Source organism: Eriocheir sinensis, chromosome 56, assembly GCF_024679095.1.
Source record: "Eriocheir sinensis breed Jianghai 21 chromosome 56, ASM2467909v1, whole genome shotgun sequence".
Taxonomy (NCBI): Eukaryota; Metazoa; Arthropoda; class Malacostraca; order Decapoda; family Varunidae; genus Eriocheir; species Eriocheir sinensis.
Window position 1 is genome coordinate 10,530,857 of NC_066564.1, and position 17,933 is coordinate 10,548,789.

At 41.9% G+C, this 17,933-nt stretch overlaps 1 protein-coding gene and 1 long non-coding RNA gene across 6 annotated transcripts in view; one reads left to right on the plus strand and one right to left on the minus strand.

The window, feature by feature from the left end:
* LOC126984299 (androgen-induced gene 1 protein-like) overlaps positions 1–17,933 on the minus strand; it is a 149,404-nt gene that overhangs the window by 19,034 nt on the left and 112,437 nt on the right. The gene's annotated exons all lie outside the window — the stretch shown is intronic.
* LOC126984301 (uncharacterized) lies at positions 5,221–16,706 on the plus strand. The gene is made up of 3 exons (XR_007736558.1): positions 5,221–5,243; positions 7,984–8,167; positions 16,457–16,706. It is a non-coding gene; the product is annotated as an uncharacterized LOC126984301 (long non-coding RNA).

The window sequence follows — 17,933 nt, forward strand, 5'->3', positions numbered from 1 at the left end:
TGTTCATCTAAAATTGAAGCATGTCATCAATTACGAGTATCCAACCAATTCATAATTATCATTCGGTGAAACCCAATAATTTTTTCACAAGCTGGTCCCTTCAGAACCGGATATTGCCTTTACCGCTGTTCTCTTTGTAGCATGGCAGAAAGCTTTTTTTGTGTGTGTGTGTAAAAAATATATATATACAGGGCACTGTTTGAAAAACATGCGAAATGATTCATTATGGTTGGGCCTGGCTGATAAATTTTTTGAGTATCCACAGTTCGGGAAGTGCTAAAAACCAAGCTACCACTTGTTGATTGGTCTTGTTGAGGGGTAAATGATAGTGCTTAGGATAGATGTGGGTAAGAACTGTCGGGCTGATTCATTTTAGAGATTCATGAGACCACTGAATCATCCTTTTGGGTGGTAAAACTTACCCTGTGGACTTGCTGGGTCTGGACAGTGTATCTGACCTGGGAAGGAAGCCAAAATACATTTGGGAACAAAAGTCATAGGTGCCATAAAAATTTGATTATGAGCAGTGGGCAGCTGAACTGAATTTGAAGTATTCTGAAATTTGTTAGTATTTACCCTCCCTTTGTTGTTGATTAATTTGCTCATGATTTTCCTGAGCAGCTCTCTGTGGTGGTATTTCTCTAATTTAATTCAAATATGTTTACCAGGAGTGAAAATTGCAGGCCATTGGGCTGTTTGCAGGCTGTCTCTTTGGGACCAAATAACTCCAGAACTTCAGAGCTTTAGGGCAAATGAAACCCATCCCCAACTCCTGAGCTGCCAGTTAGAAAAATAAATTAACAACTCTGTGGATGACTATATGATTCCCTTCTTGATGAACCAGTTATTGAGGATGAAATTAATAAAGTCTTCATAGAATAGGGTACATCAAGGGAGTCTCCATCTCTAACTCATATATTAATTCATTCTCTGGTGGAGCCCAAACATCCAGTGAGTTTGAAATAAATTTTGGATCTACCCAAAATTAAATCTTCACTAGAGTTCTATTATAAAATGCTCGAAATGGGATTCCTTTTGGGATAGATTCTTCACTAGTGTTGATACTAGATCGGAGCTAACTCCTGTAAATAAACTTTAAGTAACTATTCGAAGGGGAGCATTAAAGTGTAAATGCTAAAATACTTAAGTTGATGGATTCAGTTTTGATTTGAGAATGATAATTATGAGGATGTAGTGAAAATTATTAAAAAACACCAATGATAACCAAGGAGGGAAACAGAATGAGCTTGCATTTCACCCTTACATTTCACATTAAACTCCCCTTAGTTGCCATATAGTACAAATTCATTGTTTGAATTTTGGGGCCCAATTCAAATGCACCCTCATGAAATTGGAAAACTTGGGATATGACTTGATAGTTCTCTAGTCGGTTCATCTCCCCTGTCTTGATGTAGAAATTATCTAGTAAGACATTGGAGATGATACAACAATATCAGTGAAGACTATCCTAACTTAAAAGACATCAGGGCTTCACTCATTAAAGTATCTTGGCTTGGAGTCTAAACGCCCTGAAATTAAATCTGAAGAAAGGGCAACAGTCACTAAAGAAAGAGTAAGCCAAAGTAAAAGGCGATACATTAAAGATTTATCATACCGAGCTGGAGTTAATAAAACTGCTCTCGCTAAGAAGTTGGCTTGTCAATTAAGTTGTTTTTATGTGATGGACCACACTTAACCAAGAATTGTGACATATATCTCGACTGCCCTAGCTGGCTAACCCCATCATTACAGCCGGGCCAAACAGTGCCCCGCTTATATCTGAAGATCGCCAGCGCACCAAATTTCAAATGTTGCTATTGAATATAACAAGTTTTCAGCCATAAGCTTAACATAATCATCATGTATCATACATGAAAACATGCAGAATTAAATGGTGCACATAAAGGAACTCACTACGGCTGGGCCAAAACAGCGCCCCGCGCTGTATTTGGGATCGCCGCGCGCGCCAAATTTCAAATGTCGCTATTGAATATAACAAGTTTTCAACCATAAACTCAACACAATCATCATGTATTATATATGAAAACATGCAGAATTAAATGGTGCACATAAAGAAACATGACTTAATTGATAATTTTGAGATGTAAGCATAAATATAGAGATAAAATAACGCGTATATTGGCAAAAGCGAGCCAGGATGCAATATGCGCGTTCTCGGATATGGTACAGGGCACGCAAAGACGCAGTATATGCGCCCTCATGTTGAAGGGGTTAAGAGACTAAAAGTTAGGATGGTGTGGTTGATGTACATGCAGGCATCAAACTGAGCAGTATATATTTAAATTAAGTAAATGCTCTATATGAAAACAGGGGGTTCACTATAGCATCCTGTGTGACAATAATACTAAGAGCATCAATTCTTTAATTTGTTCCGTCACTCCCACAGATAATGACGTTCCCACTGCCATTCCAGAGGGAGCAGGCACTGTGATGAGAAACAAAACTCAGGTCCAGGCTAAGGCTTTTTATGACCAAGGATCCCAGATAACATTTATCTCCCAAAGTCTAGTAGATCACCTAAAGTCAAAGCCTTGTGGTACTGTTAACTTACAACTCTCCGGGTTCATCAGTGAGACAGAAAGTAAAGAATGTAAGTTAGCGAAATTTACCATCAAAACTGGGCAGAAATGTACTAGGATGGAAGCTGTAGTCAGGGAGAACTTACCAAGCCACATAAGAGTAGATGGTCTGGGAAAATGAACTACTTAAAAGAACAGTAAATAAAACTCAGGCTCCGCCCTAACTGATCATATAAAGGGTTCCCGGACATTTCACTGACGGACATTTGGCCGACGGACATTTCACCGACGTACATTTGGCCGAACTGATATTTGGCCGACTGACATTTGGCCGAACGGACATTTGGCCGAACTGACATTTGGCCGACAGACATATTGGCCGAAGAGAAATGGAATTATTTTTGTTTCTTTTAATACATCTTTTGATTCAGCGCCACTTGGTTTTCAATTGTATACAATATTATATGTTATGCTAGATGAGAGCCATAATATTGCCTTAGTGTACAGCATTGCCAAGAACAAAAAACAAGCAACTTATGACTTGATTTTTAACACTCTGAAACAAGTAAGATCAGGTCTTGATCCTGTGTCAGTCGCCATTGATTATGAAAAGGCGGCTCTTAATATCATTTCTGTATGTTTCCCAAACACAAACATTTATGGATGCTTTCTTCATTTTGGGCAGTGTTTGTGGAGAAATATATAAAAATTTGGACTACAGGCTTGGTGTAATGACCCCTAAAATGCACTGACTCAAATCTGTTTAAGGTTTAGCATTTGTGTCAGTTAGTGATGTTGAAAGTCGATGATTTTGTCTCATCTCAAGATGAGTAAACTTATGAATAAGCTTTTTTTCTCTGACTTTCTTGGCTACTTTAGTTTATTATGGATTAGTGTTATACAATGTGGATGACGATCAAGACCAGCGTTTGAACTCAGTGTGTGGAACACAACAGAGAGAACCACAAAGGCATTCCATGGACAACAAACTCTAGAAGTATGGCACAGGGCATTTGAGCAGTGAATGGCAATCACCCACCCCACTTTTGCCGCCTAGTTTCAAAGCTTAGAAAAGAGCAGTCGGATTGGGAGTTAAATAACTGAGCAGGTAGTATCAGGAGTAGAGTTAAGAAAACCAAAGAAAAGCACCAGTTATTAAACAGAAGACTGAAGTCTATCACCAGAAGTATAATGAGTATCAGAGAATTGATTTCAAGGGCAATTGCCCACAATCTTTAAATACGCCTCCGTGGTCTAGTGTTCAGCGTTCTGGCTTCTATACTGGCAGGCATCGGGTTCAATCCCAGTCCAGGCAGTCGGCGCGGCAGCTCACTGAGCAGTTCATCCTCCCTCTCGGCTGGTCGACAAATGGGTTCCTGGGGAAACCTGGGGAAGGTAAACTGTAATCCGGATGTCACACTGGCCCTGTGTCCTGGGTAACGGGCTTCCTCCCACCACAGGCTCAAGGGCCAATGTTACGGAGATGAGCACTGAGGCTACGTGCTGCTACAGCGTGTGCCCTCAATTTTACCTTTTACCTTTAAATATGTACTAACTTTAAATCTTATAATACATCTTTTAACAAATTTCAAAATTGATATCATTTAAACTTTTGTCACATACAATTTTTATCTAATTTCTTCGCCAAATGTCTGTCGGCCAAGTGTCCGTTCAGCCATATGTCCGCTCGCCAAATGTCTGTCGGCCAAATGTCTGTCGGCCAATGTCAGTTCGCCAAATGTCCGCCGGTGAAATGTCCACGGTCATCTGTCCGCCACGTATATAAAGTAGATCTTCATTGGTGTGGATTACTATCCAAAATTAGTAAACTTCCTCATTAAGTTGAAAAGGAATTAACTTCTTGGAGGTTGCAAGGGGTTTAGTTCCTTATGGTAGCATACCTGCCAGATTTGTAAGTAAACCGTCTGAAGCATGAGTCACCATGGTCACTAATGTAATTAATGAATTATACCCCTTGGAGACAGTTTCTAGTCTGGTCTATGAGGAGACCCAACTAACTCTCATGAAGCTGACTCCTTGAATCAAAGGTTACCAAGGAGAGCTCTCCAGGAATTTGGGGCAAATTAGGATGTCCTGATTAATGGGGGATAAGTTTAAATCTTTTTTTCTGTCCCCAGTACGTATGTCAAAATTTTTTGTACATAAATTTCCTGCATTGCAGGATAAGTGACTTTTCCCAAAGTTCTTCACCTGGTTGTCTGTCTTGTTGCCAGTGTACTCTATCATCCTGCTGTAATGGTTTTAATTTAATTTCTTCACCGCATCCTCTGTCTGATGTTAGTGTACTCCATCCTGCTCTGGCCAAGGTTCTAATTTCATCTCTACAACTGTATCTGATATGATGTCAGTGTACTCTTTCCTCCACTCTCAGAGTCTCTAATTTCATCTCTCCACGTGATTTTCAGCCTGCCCTGACTTTTACAATTCCTGGGTTGTCATTCTGTTACTTTAGCAGTCCATCTGTTGTCAATTTTATGCATGCTGTAAATACATATTTTACAGAGCATTCTTTCACTTCTGATTGTAACATGTGCTTATCTGACTATTTTGACACTACAGAGATCAAACCTAGCTGGACGCCTTCAGGAAGTGGAGAAAAACATCACTAGCCTCTCAAATGATCTCCAGCGCAAAGAGAATAAAGAAGCTTCTGAAATACAAAAGAAATTGGTTGAAGTGAAAGTAAGGAAGATAAGGGTTGAGTGATTGATGGGCTGGGCATAAAAGATGTTGATATAACAGTTGATTCCACATGGTGCTGTTTTAATAAGAGTAAACAGCAGTGAGAATTTACATTTAAAATATGCTGGTATTTGTAGAGGCAATACTAAAAGGATAGATAATCAAGATTAGACTTATATCGGATGTCAGATTTCAGAGATCCGCGGATGCGGATGTGTATGCAGATGTCAAAAGTGCATATTTTGTGGATGCGGATGTGGATGTCAGTTTTACCAAATTATGGATGTGGATGCGATATGAAATTATGACATCCTCAAGGATATGGATGTGTTCAGGTTTTGGTAATTCATTTTATAGTATATGGTGAATTACCAAAATACTGAACACATGGTACTTTTTTTTTTTACATCGCAGCCTATTGCATCGGTAGGCTTTTTCACTGGTGGGGGCCTGATTGTTTGCCCAGCCCCATGTGGTGCAGGCGGGCAATTAGGCGGTAATTATAATGGCACCATCTTGTTTTGGCTCATACTGCCCCTGAAGCTCATCTTTGAGCCTCGCTGGGAGAGGTAATCTAGAGTCCTGTGGTTCATAGGTGGTCTTCAGGGTAGCATGTGCATGGGCAGTCTTAGCCACTCAGGCGGTGAATGTAAATCCCGCAGTGTGGCGGCCGGGATTCGGACCCGAGTCCTCCTGGATGTCCTGGACGTGCACTGGCACGCTAACCACTCAGCCACTGCCTCCCCATATTACACTTTGCTGTGAAAATCCACATCATCGTTAACTCTGTTCATACGTCTGCTACACCACTGGGCACACGCCACAACACGACAACACTCGTATGATAAGAAGAGCTCAGCGCTGCCAGTTCATATTTTTCAGTCATAATTTTGTATAATACAATATATAGTTAATGATGAAGCACTGAAATCTTACTTGTGGACTTTAAGAGGAAATAGGGTCTTCGCCTCAATTCTCATCGGCAACTGAGAAGAATCTCTTACGGATGAGCCGCCACGGATGAAGACAACTTGTTTGGTTGCTTTCTAGCGTGGATAAGGCTTTAGCCTTGGGCTTAGGAGCGACTTCAATCCATGTCCAACTGATGTTCACATGGAACCCTTCTCCACATCGGCCTTCAAGGGACACAAACATGCATAATGCATGTTAGTCGTCTCCCTCAAATAGCACGGTTAGGGACCCAAGACCTTCGTTTATTCAAAATCTGTATAAAATTAGTGCCCCCTAGAAACACTCCTGGGCACTCCCACGGGAATCTAGCTCCCGCCTGGCTCAGCTGCCAGTTATGCATTTTCTGCTGCAGTCACAGTACATTGTTACCATGTTGGGGGATCGAGGGGGTGAAGCCCCCATTAGAGGTCAGGTTATTTAAAGTTCGGTTGGAGTAGTTTAAATATGCCCTTAACTACGATATAAGAGGGAGGCGTAATGTCAGATTTTGGAGGCGAGAGTCAATCTCCACAATTACCGCTTTCAGATCTTATTTCAAATATGATTTAGACAGCAATAAAGACTATGGTAGAGTAAGATAGAGTGTGAGTGGATGACAAGGTCCGCTCGCTGACACTGTGGAAGGGAGCGCTGCCAGAGGGGTAACACTACGGCAGAAAATGCATAACTGGCAACTTTGGCCGGCGAGTAGAAGCTGAGCCAGGCAGGACTTGGATTCAAGTGGTATGCTGCTCTCTACAGCAACTTAACTCATACAAAAATGTAACTTCTCCTAAATTTGAATTCTTCTGCAAGGTGAACAGCTTTCTCGAACACTTTGGGGTGCTGACAGCAAGTGTTCTGGTTTGTCTCTTGGGTCCCATGTTCATGTTATATGGTAATGGAGAAGCGTATCTGAGGCTGTGCACACACTGGACTCTAAGGAGAGCGACATGTTTCAATCTGGCAAACATTCCTGATATGCACACACATGGACTGAGGGGATGCGCATGGGTGGCCGTCTGGGCCGATACTCCCATTCATCGAGGTAAAGCCGCCGAACTGTTATTTTTGGGGCCGGAAGATGAGGGATACATGGGTGAGAAAAGCCTGGCCGAGCCCATTAAGGGGGAGCCTGACCTGACGACACCTGACACCCGGCAGGTTTCCACAATCTTGCGGCCCTAAATATGACAGTTCGGTGGATTCACTTAATTGGGCTGATGTCAACTCCACCAATTCCACCTCCATGGCTAGAACAGTGTTGCCATTCACGTCATTGCTATTTGGTGCGACGAGCGGGAAATTTAAAAATCCTAAAAAAAATTCTATGACAATCCACATAAACCAAAACTGTACTATTGGAAACCGTACTATGTGAGGGATGACCGTATATATTATTTACAAACACAGATACGTACATACACACACCATCGCACGACACACAGTCACACACACCAGGATCCATATGAGAGACGGGTTGACCAATTGGCGGACCAGAATAAGCTCTGTTCCGCACACGACGTCATCAGCCCCAAACCGCCCGCGCGGGTTGCCACTCACTGATTAGCTTACTAGCCTGTATTTTAACACTTTTTTCCTTTTTGTGTGTTTTTGCTTCTTGTTACTATTTATGAAACTACAAGGTATAAAAACAAATGTTATTAGGCACAGAGTGACATGTATTACTGAGAGGTACGATCGATTTAATATCAAAATAAAATTCTCTCAGATGGCAATGTTTCAGTAATATTTCTCTTCAGTAACCCAGTGTTCTCTTTTCCCAAAGTGCTTAGAGATGGCAATTGAAGATGCCAATGTTTACCACAAGGTCCTGGACACTGCCATCATGCGCTTCCACAGTGAGAAGATGAAAATCCTAACCCACATTGTGCGGGAGCTCTGGCGACAGACCTACAAAGGGAATGACATTGATTACATAGAAATAAAAACAAAAGAAGCAGAGGCCAAAGGTGAGACTTTTTAATGTACATCTTATCATAACTTAGCAAAGTGCCATTCCCTTGCAGAATCATTTGCCTCCTCTTTGTCTCAGTTAACACCAGAGTAGTTTAGCATGTTAAGGATAAATTCTACTTTCCAAACCAAATTACATGCATATGACATACCATTTCCTCAAAAAATTGTTTTAAAATGAATATTGTATTATGATGAAGAATAATCAACCAGCTTTGGAATCCCCATTTGGAGAAGGGACTGAAAAAGTCTCCAGGTCTGACCCCACTTCTGGTGCCTTGATAGTTGCTCCAACTTTTTCTTTATTATTCTTTGGCTGCGGCAGGACGTTTGAGGATTTTCCATTAACCCGGTAGCAGCGACGGGGCAACTTTGTGGCTTTACCGTGTAGCAGCGACAGGCCAAATTTGTGCCATGATTTAACCCCCCAAAATAGATGATACATAAATTGATCACAAATGCTTTGATATATGTTATGAAATGGTTTGTGTGAGTGCTGATTTTTTCTCATTTTTCTCGCTTAGAGGGACTATTAAGAAACATGATCCCCGCTGCTACCGGGTTAAAGTGTCATATGTGTTGAATTTTTTTACATCAGGAAAAGACCTTATTTTTTCCTATATAACATTTATTTTCTTTTTGAAATTAGGAAAATTGTGACAAGGTCAAAATATTTAGAAAGTGGCAAAATATTTTTTTGTTAGATTGTAAAATACTTTATCCAGTCTATTATTCAGGGGCTTAAACTAAAGAAAAGGCATGTAGATTAGTCTTGCTACTGTGCATTGAGACATTACTCTATTACTGTAATGCAGATAATATTTCTGTAAATATTTGCTTACTGTGGAAAGTGAAAATATAACATTTATGTACTGTAACATTTATTATGGAAAAAAATAATACTGAAACTATACCTGCAAGTATTTTCGATAAAATGGCCCTTCTATCGAAGTAAAATGCCAAGTTAAATGGTCTGGTAAATTTATTCAGGGTCACATCATCATATCTTTATTTTTTTATGGTTTTTATGGTTATATTGTTTCATGAATCAATACATTACAGTCAGGGATTGGTTATGACACAATTGTAATGAAATAATGTATAATTGATACGAGGGAATTGTAACCAAAGGATTTCATCACGTCTGTCAGTGCCAATCAGGCTTTGTTTACTGTTTTTGTTTCTTAGATTTGTAGCGGATGGTTGCAGCTATTTAGCTGTTATTTTCTGTAGGGTTTATAGAAAGAAAATGTATTGATAATATCAATGGCAGACATTTCTATAATGATGCTGACTTTCACAACCAATCAAAAATTGCTCTGGGCTTACTATAGTTTGTATCACAGCCGAAGGGTTAATTTCTACAACCTCAGTCTTGACTCTAATTTCCATTTTTTGGCACACCATCTCTTCTTTTCTAAACCTCACTATCGTCTTACCAAAACACAGGCTTTTGAGGCTACTAACGGTAATTTCAATTCTATTCCCTCCTACTTATCCAAAATATCAGTCCAGAGTTGGATGCTGTTGCTTCCTTTCTTGTCCATCATCTTGATTTTGCAGAATATTTTCATCATCTGCCTAGAGGTGATTGCCATTCTATCACTAAGCATGTATGTGCTGTTTATCTCTCACTAAATTTTACAGACTGCAGTTATTCCCCAAGTTATGATGGGCATTCGGACTGACAGGCCTGTCGTAAGTTGATATGGTCAAAAGTTGGACTTTGCAAAAAAAATTACTCGGATGCCCTTTTGCGGATAAAACAGTGTTCCTGCATCTTCTGCCCTCCCCATACCTGGCCTCAGTCCTCATGTGCTGGCCTCACCCCAGCCCTGTGTTCAGTTGACTCTTTGGCCATGCAACGAAGTGCAATGATATGAGACTGAGCTACTAAGTTTTGCCAAGATGGTGGTGGTAGCCAAGTACCCACTAGGAGTGCTGTGTAAACAAAATGTTGCTCTACCCATGTTGGGATATTTGAAATGTAAACTCATTCCTTAACCAAGTGCAGTCAGACCTCGGTTTATGAGTTTAATTCATCCCGGAATTTTTCTCGCCAACCAAAAAACTTGTAAACCAAACGAGCATACACTGTAGTGTTGAAAACACAAAGATGGCACACGAGCACAAATGTAAGCGGACACGCATACGGGTGCTACCTCTGCTAGTGTACAATGCTGACTAAGAACCCCATTCCCATTGTTTTCTGCTCTGAGCCTCATCTTGCTGCAAACAAAGGATCCCTCGCAGTGTCTTCAACTTATACAAACAGGAAACTCGTACACCAACTCACCACTCGTAAACCAAGGCAATTTTAGTGTTTTTTTTTTTTTTTTTAAATCAAAACACTCGTAAAGTAAGGCACACATAAACCGAGGTATTACTGTATTACTAAAGTTATTGGGAGACCTGTATCACTGACCAGTGTAGTATGTAAAATATGTGAGAAAGTGATAAAGAAACAATGGACAAGATTTCTAGAAGAGCATAATACAATAAACCCTTTGGTATCCAGGTTAATAGAGCCACAGGGGCACCCGGATATGGTGTAGGTTAAGTCTATAGACCTGAAAACCCAACGTTCGATCATGGCCTGCCATAAAGGCAACGACAGAGTACTGCATAGGTGCTTCTGTCCATACTCATAATATGGTATGCCCCATGGCTTTGTAGCAGTCAGTCTGCACCAGGGAGTGAAATGTGCGCAATTGACATGCTCCGGGCGCTGAGAAAAGGGTTCGAGCAGCGTCGTCACGGTTAGCACTCGCGGCAATCATCGCAGTCCTGCTGCACTTAGGGGGATCTGTTACTTGGGATTTGGCAATTAGGCGCGACAGCCTCAGCCGCTAACCCATTGCTGGGGTGCCTAGCCCCATGTTCACAGGCAGCAGCTAATGTTCCCCTGCCTGGCCAATCACAGCAGCAAGGCCTGGACCTAACCCAGAAAAGCCCAGGTATTTGTTGCAGCTTAACCGCCCAAGTCTGCACCATCGTGTTTACCACGTAGGCTTTCTAGCAGACTCAGCACTGCCACAAGAAACTTTTTACGGGTCCAGTTTTACAAAACTGAAAGGCCGACGCTCTGTGCTGTTCTTAGGTGTGCGCCCGCGGCTTTATCGCTGTAGCTGCGTTAGCAACCTCGTGGGCTATGAGCACCACGGGCTTTACCACCGGTCAACCAGAAGGCATACCAGAGCGATACCAGCGGTCCAGGCCGCAAAAGCATCAAGTGCTCAAAGCAGGTTTATACGGATGCCGGGCAGGCACCCCAGGACGCTACCCTTTAAACCTGGCAATGCCCGGCAATGAGCCTGATGGCCCACAGATGCCGGGCAGCACGCCAGGCCACCCCACTCTGAGTGTGAGTGGGAGGATAACCATGAGTCAGTGACAACCTGGCGCATCCTCTTGCGCGGTGATCTGTGGCTGTTTAGTTACACTGTGTTGCCCTTGCGAGCCAGGGGGGGCAGGTACCCCCTGCACAGTGCATCCAGCGGGACCACGGGGAGGCCAGCCACAAGAAGTAACCACAATTTATGGCCAGCCCGCACCTCCAAATCGGGCTGGCCCACGGGACTCCCGAACCCCTGCGGGCCCCTTTACTCGCCTTACTGTAAGCATGGTAAAATCCTTCTTTCACATGTCGGACCGAGGGCTGCCAAATGCAAGCTTAATCTGGGCCTGCCATTACCATAGCGGCAAGGTGCACAAATGGCAAGACCACTAGCGCAAATGGTGGGATGATGGCCGCAAATTAAGGCCGCACAAATGGTGAGGTTTTACTGTATAGGGGTTTGAAACAGACTAAGTGAGGATGTATCGGCGAAGAGTGTGCAAAACTTTAAGGAAAAGTTGGACAAATACAGATACGGAGACGGGACCACACAAGCGTAAGCCCAGGCCCTGTAAAGCTACAACTAGGTAAATACAACTAGGTAAATACACACACTATCATGGTTACCAAATATTGAATTACGGAACCATTTTCGTACGCACAAGGGTGGGCCACGAGCCAAGCTGGGCCAGCCATGAGCGGCCATAAACTCAACATAATCATCATGTATTATGTATGAAAACATGCAGAATTAAATGGTGCACATAAAGAAACTCACTACGGCCAGGCCAAAACAGCGTGCTGCGCTGTATCCGGGATCACTGCGTGTGCCAAATTTAAAATGTCGCTATTGAATATAACAAGTTTTCAGCAATAAACTCTATACGATCATCATGTATTATATATGAAAACATGCAGAATTAAATGTTACATATAAAGAAACATAAATTAATTGATAATTTTGAGATGTAAGCATAAATATAGAGATAAAGTAACTCGTATATTGGCTAAAGTGAGCCAGGACGCAGTATGCACGTCCTCGGACATGGTACGGGGCACACAAGGATGCAGTATACACGTCCTCATGTTGAAGGGGTTAATGTGTTAAAAAGCTTTGTGAGACTGTACAGGGCTACGCTTACTGGTCTGAACATGCGCAGTTCACGAGAGACCAGTGTTTGTAAACAAAAGCACCAGCTTATGACGATGGGACACCAAATAACACAACACCAGGTACCTTCAATTCCATGGCATGCTCACAAACGAATATGGAATATCAACTTTGAGGCAGTGAATAATCATTTTTTGGGCAAAGTTAAATGATTTTTCTCTTTGATATATTGATTTATGAGTCTAACATAAAAAATAACATTGTGTTTTAATGTTGATGATCTAAGTATGAAATCTCTTCACCGAAGATATTTCATACCCCAAAGTTTTTTCATACAACACCGGGCACCCGGGCCACGCATACGCAGTAGGGAGGAGACAATGTTTTTTTTTCTGAGAGGTGGAAAAAAGTAGCAATTATCGCTAGTTTGGTTACAAAAGTAACAAAGATACTGATATATATTTAAATAAGTAGCGGATGGCCGATAACCTGATTTTGTTATCAGTGATAACTTATCGCGATAACGCCCAGCTATGTCCGAGGTAATGGGCTTCCTCCCACCACAGGCTCAAGGGCCAATGTCACGGAGATGAGCACCGAGGCCACGCACTGCTACAGCTTATGCCCCCAAGTTTACCTTTACCTTATTCCAATTTATGGACAAAGAAATGATGAACAAAATAATAACAACAATGATAAGACCAAAGCTTGAATATGCTGCAGTTGTGTGGTTGCCTCACAAAAAGAAGGATATCAGAAAGCTGGAAAGGATACAGAGAATTGCAACTAAATTGGTCCCAGAACTCTTAAACATGACGTATGAAGACAGATTGAAAGAGATGGACTTGACAACACTGGAACAAAGAAGGGAGAGAGGAGATCTGATCATACTGTATAAGTTGGTAAATAAGTTTGTGAGGTGGATAGGGATGATCTCTTCTTAATTGCGAGAATGCAGGGGCTGAGAGAACATGGGAAGAAACTTAATAAAGGAACCTGTTTGAGCGACTTAAAAAGTATAGTTTTCCACATCAAAGTGTTAACACATGGAACAGCTTGCAGGAAAAGGTGGTGGAGGCGAGCAGTGTCCAACAAATGAAGGAAAGGCTGGATGAATGTAGATATGGAGACGGGACTATTAGAGCTTAGCTTGGGCCCGGTAGACTACAAATAGGTAAATAAAAATAGCTAAATACACACACACACACACACACACACACACACACACACACACATTGTAACAAAAATTGTCACATACTTAGTAGGAACCTGTTTAAAGATGCACCCATGATGTTTCCATCCTTCATTCCATTTTCTGTGAATGTGTGCGATCACCTGATTGACTGTCTAGCATGTCTCTGTGAATGCAACTTTATTTAAGTCTCTTAACACAGTCTTTCCATTACATTCTTTTTTCTTTTTTATCTTCTTCCTTTTGTCAGATCAGTGTTTCCCAGTCTTTAAGTTGGGTGATCACTTTCCCTTCAATCTTCTTTCCCTTATTTTTCATGATGTTTCAATTATTTTAATTGAATCTCTTATGCATATCTGCTTTCCATTCTGCCTCTTATTGTGACACCATAAGCCTATCTCAGTATTCTCATCTTTCCATTATTTATATGGAATGTATTTTCCACTACACCTGTCCTCCTGCTATAATGTCTAATTGCTCACTAAACTGCATGTGATGGGGAAAATTCATTATAGCTGATCTGAAGAATCAATGGGAATAATTCTAAGTGGTTATTTTGTAGCCAATTTACCTATATTTTATGCCCATTATTCCTCTCTTTGGAAATATTTTCCTAGCAAACACGTTACTAACATGATATACTTATTTTAACACTCACAACATCACCTTATTATGGTCAGCGATGGCTGGGGGATTCTTACAAGTAGCTTGGCCACTGTTATCACATAATGAACAAGGGCAGGTAGGGTGCACTTGTTAGCTGGCCAACTTAGGGGAGGTGGTGGCTGAGGTGACAGTGACGGCGCCGCATTCAGGAGGACGCGAGTTCAGTCACCGCCAGGTGCCACCAAGCTGGGATTTTTCAGTCACCGCCGAGTGGCTTAACCCTTTCATTGCTAAGCGCTCGCAATGAGACTATCCCCTCAGGCGCGCTCAGGCACCCCAGCCAAGGACTTTTAACCACTATCTCAAAACTATTCATCACAGCTACAAAACAAAACACCATTGGAAAGAGGAGGCCAAGATCTATAAGGTTTGGTTATGTAGGCCTCTCCTGCGAATGTACAGGCACGCTCAGGGGTGTTTTTGCTGTGAGTGCAACTGGCGCCGAGCAAGCTTTTAGCACCACCAGCAAGTGACGCTAGTGCTCGCTCTTTTAACCTCTGTATCTCAAAAACTATTCATCACAGCTAAAAAACAAAAACACCATTGGTAAAAGGAGGCCAAGATCTATACGATTCGGTAATGTTAGCCTCTCCTGTGAAAGTACAGTCACGTTCAGGGGGTGTTGCCTGTGAAGACGCATATGTATATCGCGCAAGAACGGTCAGCCGTAAGGCAACTACTGTAGATCTCTTTGATGATGAGGTGTCAGCAGGGCAGTATTGCTAACTGCAAAATTTACAACTATTTGGTCAAAATATCAGCGTGATTGGTGAAGCATGTAATAACGTCGCTATAGTGGACAACAACATCCACCAGTTGCTCGTCCAGAGATTTTCCGCTGCTTGACATGTGAGAAATATTGTTGGAACACTCTCATACGCGGGGGATTTGAGTGTGGGTGGAGCTCGCAGCGAGCATTTAGCACCACCAGCAAATACACCTAACGCTCGCTGTGAGCATTTAGCCATGAAAGGGTTAAAACTACCCACATGGTGTCCAGAAGACCACCTATCAACCCGGACTCTAGATTCTAGGATTAAAGATGAGCTCCGGGAGGGCAGCATGAGCCAATGCAAGATGGCGCCACTATAAACTCTCGCCTGCGCCAGAACGGGCTGGGCCGACCATCAGGCCCCACTGGGAAGAAGCCTTGGGCTGACCATCAGGCCCCACTGGGAAGAAACCTTGGGCTGACCATCAGGCACCACCGGGAAGAAGCCTATCGGCGCAATAGGCCACGACGTAAAAAAAAAGAGAAATATAAAGAAAAAAAAAAAAAAAAAATCCTCCACAGGTGGGAGGGTGATCCAAACAGATATTCAATAAGTTTGAGTGCAACAAAAAATGGTTACCAACAATGACTGTTCCTTCACATTATTTCCTCTGCAGCCCCAATAGGTGACCAATTATCAGAAACAGTAATCATAGTTGAATGAAACATTCGTGGAAGGTAAGAAGGTGCAATAGAGGCATCACTGCCCACACACATATAGCTATGGGACTGCCTTTGTTTACAAACACTAACAACCCCAATTCTCACCCACACAACCCCCTGCCCAACAACATGAGCTGTTTGGCTAACACTGCCATCTTGACAACTTATTTGCTTCTTTGCATAACGTTGCTCAGCATTTAGTGGCTGCTCCGTCAACTGAATGCAGGGTAGTGTTTATTGTTGTTAGCGTAGAGATGTGCACTTGACTGAATAAGCAGAAGGATGGCAGGAGTGCTGACCTATCACTGAGCAAGAATGGTTGTTAATGTTGCACAAATCACTTGCTGTGGACACAGCCCGGAGTCGTCGAATCCACTGACACATTCAGGTTATGTGGAGCTACGTGATAGCGCATGTCAGGTGTATGATAGCATGAGGATGGCAGGTTTTAGAGTGTGCAAGATAGCACTGAATAGCGATATAGGAACGTGTGATACCAGGGGGTTGGGTGTACAGTAATATTTATTATTCATCTATGTTTCAGGAGCTGACAAGCGACAGAAATACGACTACAGAGTTGTTATGGTGAAAAATGACACTGAGATGGACATGCGTGGGAGATGCTCAGCTGGACAGAAGGTGCTGGCATCACTGCTCATCAGGTACTGCTAAGCAAGTCTAATTTATCTTAGCCTTTTACTAAAAACCCTTTAGAAACTTTAACTAACATAAATGCCTGTGTAAAAGTTGAATATTTCAGAGGTCAACTTTTACATGATGCTATTTTTAGGGGGTTACTTAAAACACTGTTACTACTATTACTACAACTACGGTGGTTCCCTAGCTTTTTCTGCTCATTACTCCTTTCTCAAAAACCATAACCCTCATGACCCACTCCACCCCTGTTAGCCAGTCTTGTTTCACAAACAATCTTTTTTGTGAGGAGTGAAAACTTAAAATGACACAACAAAGAAAATATAGATCTTACTGCTTCTACCACACATCATACAGTGTCATTACGCAAAGGTTTTCACTTCCTGTTACTCACACTCCAACATAGAAAGTGTGACAGTTGAAATTGCATCTGGAAAGTCTTGCTATGCATGGCTGTATGGTTGTCAGAGCCAGCCTTACATCATCATCCACATCCAGCCCATTTCCACTCTGTTTCCATTTGGACAAGTGTTGAAAACCCGGACTTGCAATGGAAAGTGGATGTAAATGGCAGAACACAAAATTCCAACATTCTGCTGGGACATAATTGATGCATAGCACACCAGAAATGAGTTACTGATCTCAAGGAATATGCCACATGCCTAAGAGTCATAGATTACACAGCAATTATAGATGGCAATATAATAGGAAAATATTTACGTCCTAAAGCTGTAATGGAAATATTCCAGGACTCTGACCATTATACTATTGTTACAAAGATTGATTTGTCTTAGAGTTAAATGTAAGTTAATGGAAAGGCAATGTAAGTGGAGGGAGATGCAGGTGATTCTGGGGGGACAGATGAGTATTGTTATGGGTGTCATATGGAGGAGACGTTTTCTGTCATTTGTATGGGACTCATAAAATTAGTCATAATTCTTCTCCTAGCGTCCAGCCCAGTGTCCGAAACATTGCACGATCATTATCTTTTAAAATACATGGTAATTCATGAGATAACAATTGAAATATATGTTTAGTAGGTTGTTTATATTATAGGGGCTATATAAATTAAAGTATGTTATAGTGTATTCATTGGAAACAGAAATTAACAGTTAAATGTTGCCCTGTGATCTTGATCTTGATCTTAATGTCACAGGTGTCTTGAGATTTCTCTCAAAACAACCTAAACAGGCAAAATATCATTGCCTTCATCTTGCGGACCACACACTCTCCAAGAACTCTTTTGCTGCCTCAATCAATCATCCCTTTGTCTCCACTCCCGTAAAACTGGCCGACACGAACTTTGTTTACACTTGACGGGCCTCCCTCCGCTGACCCTTCGTCACTCACAATCTAGCCCCCTAAAA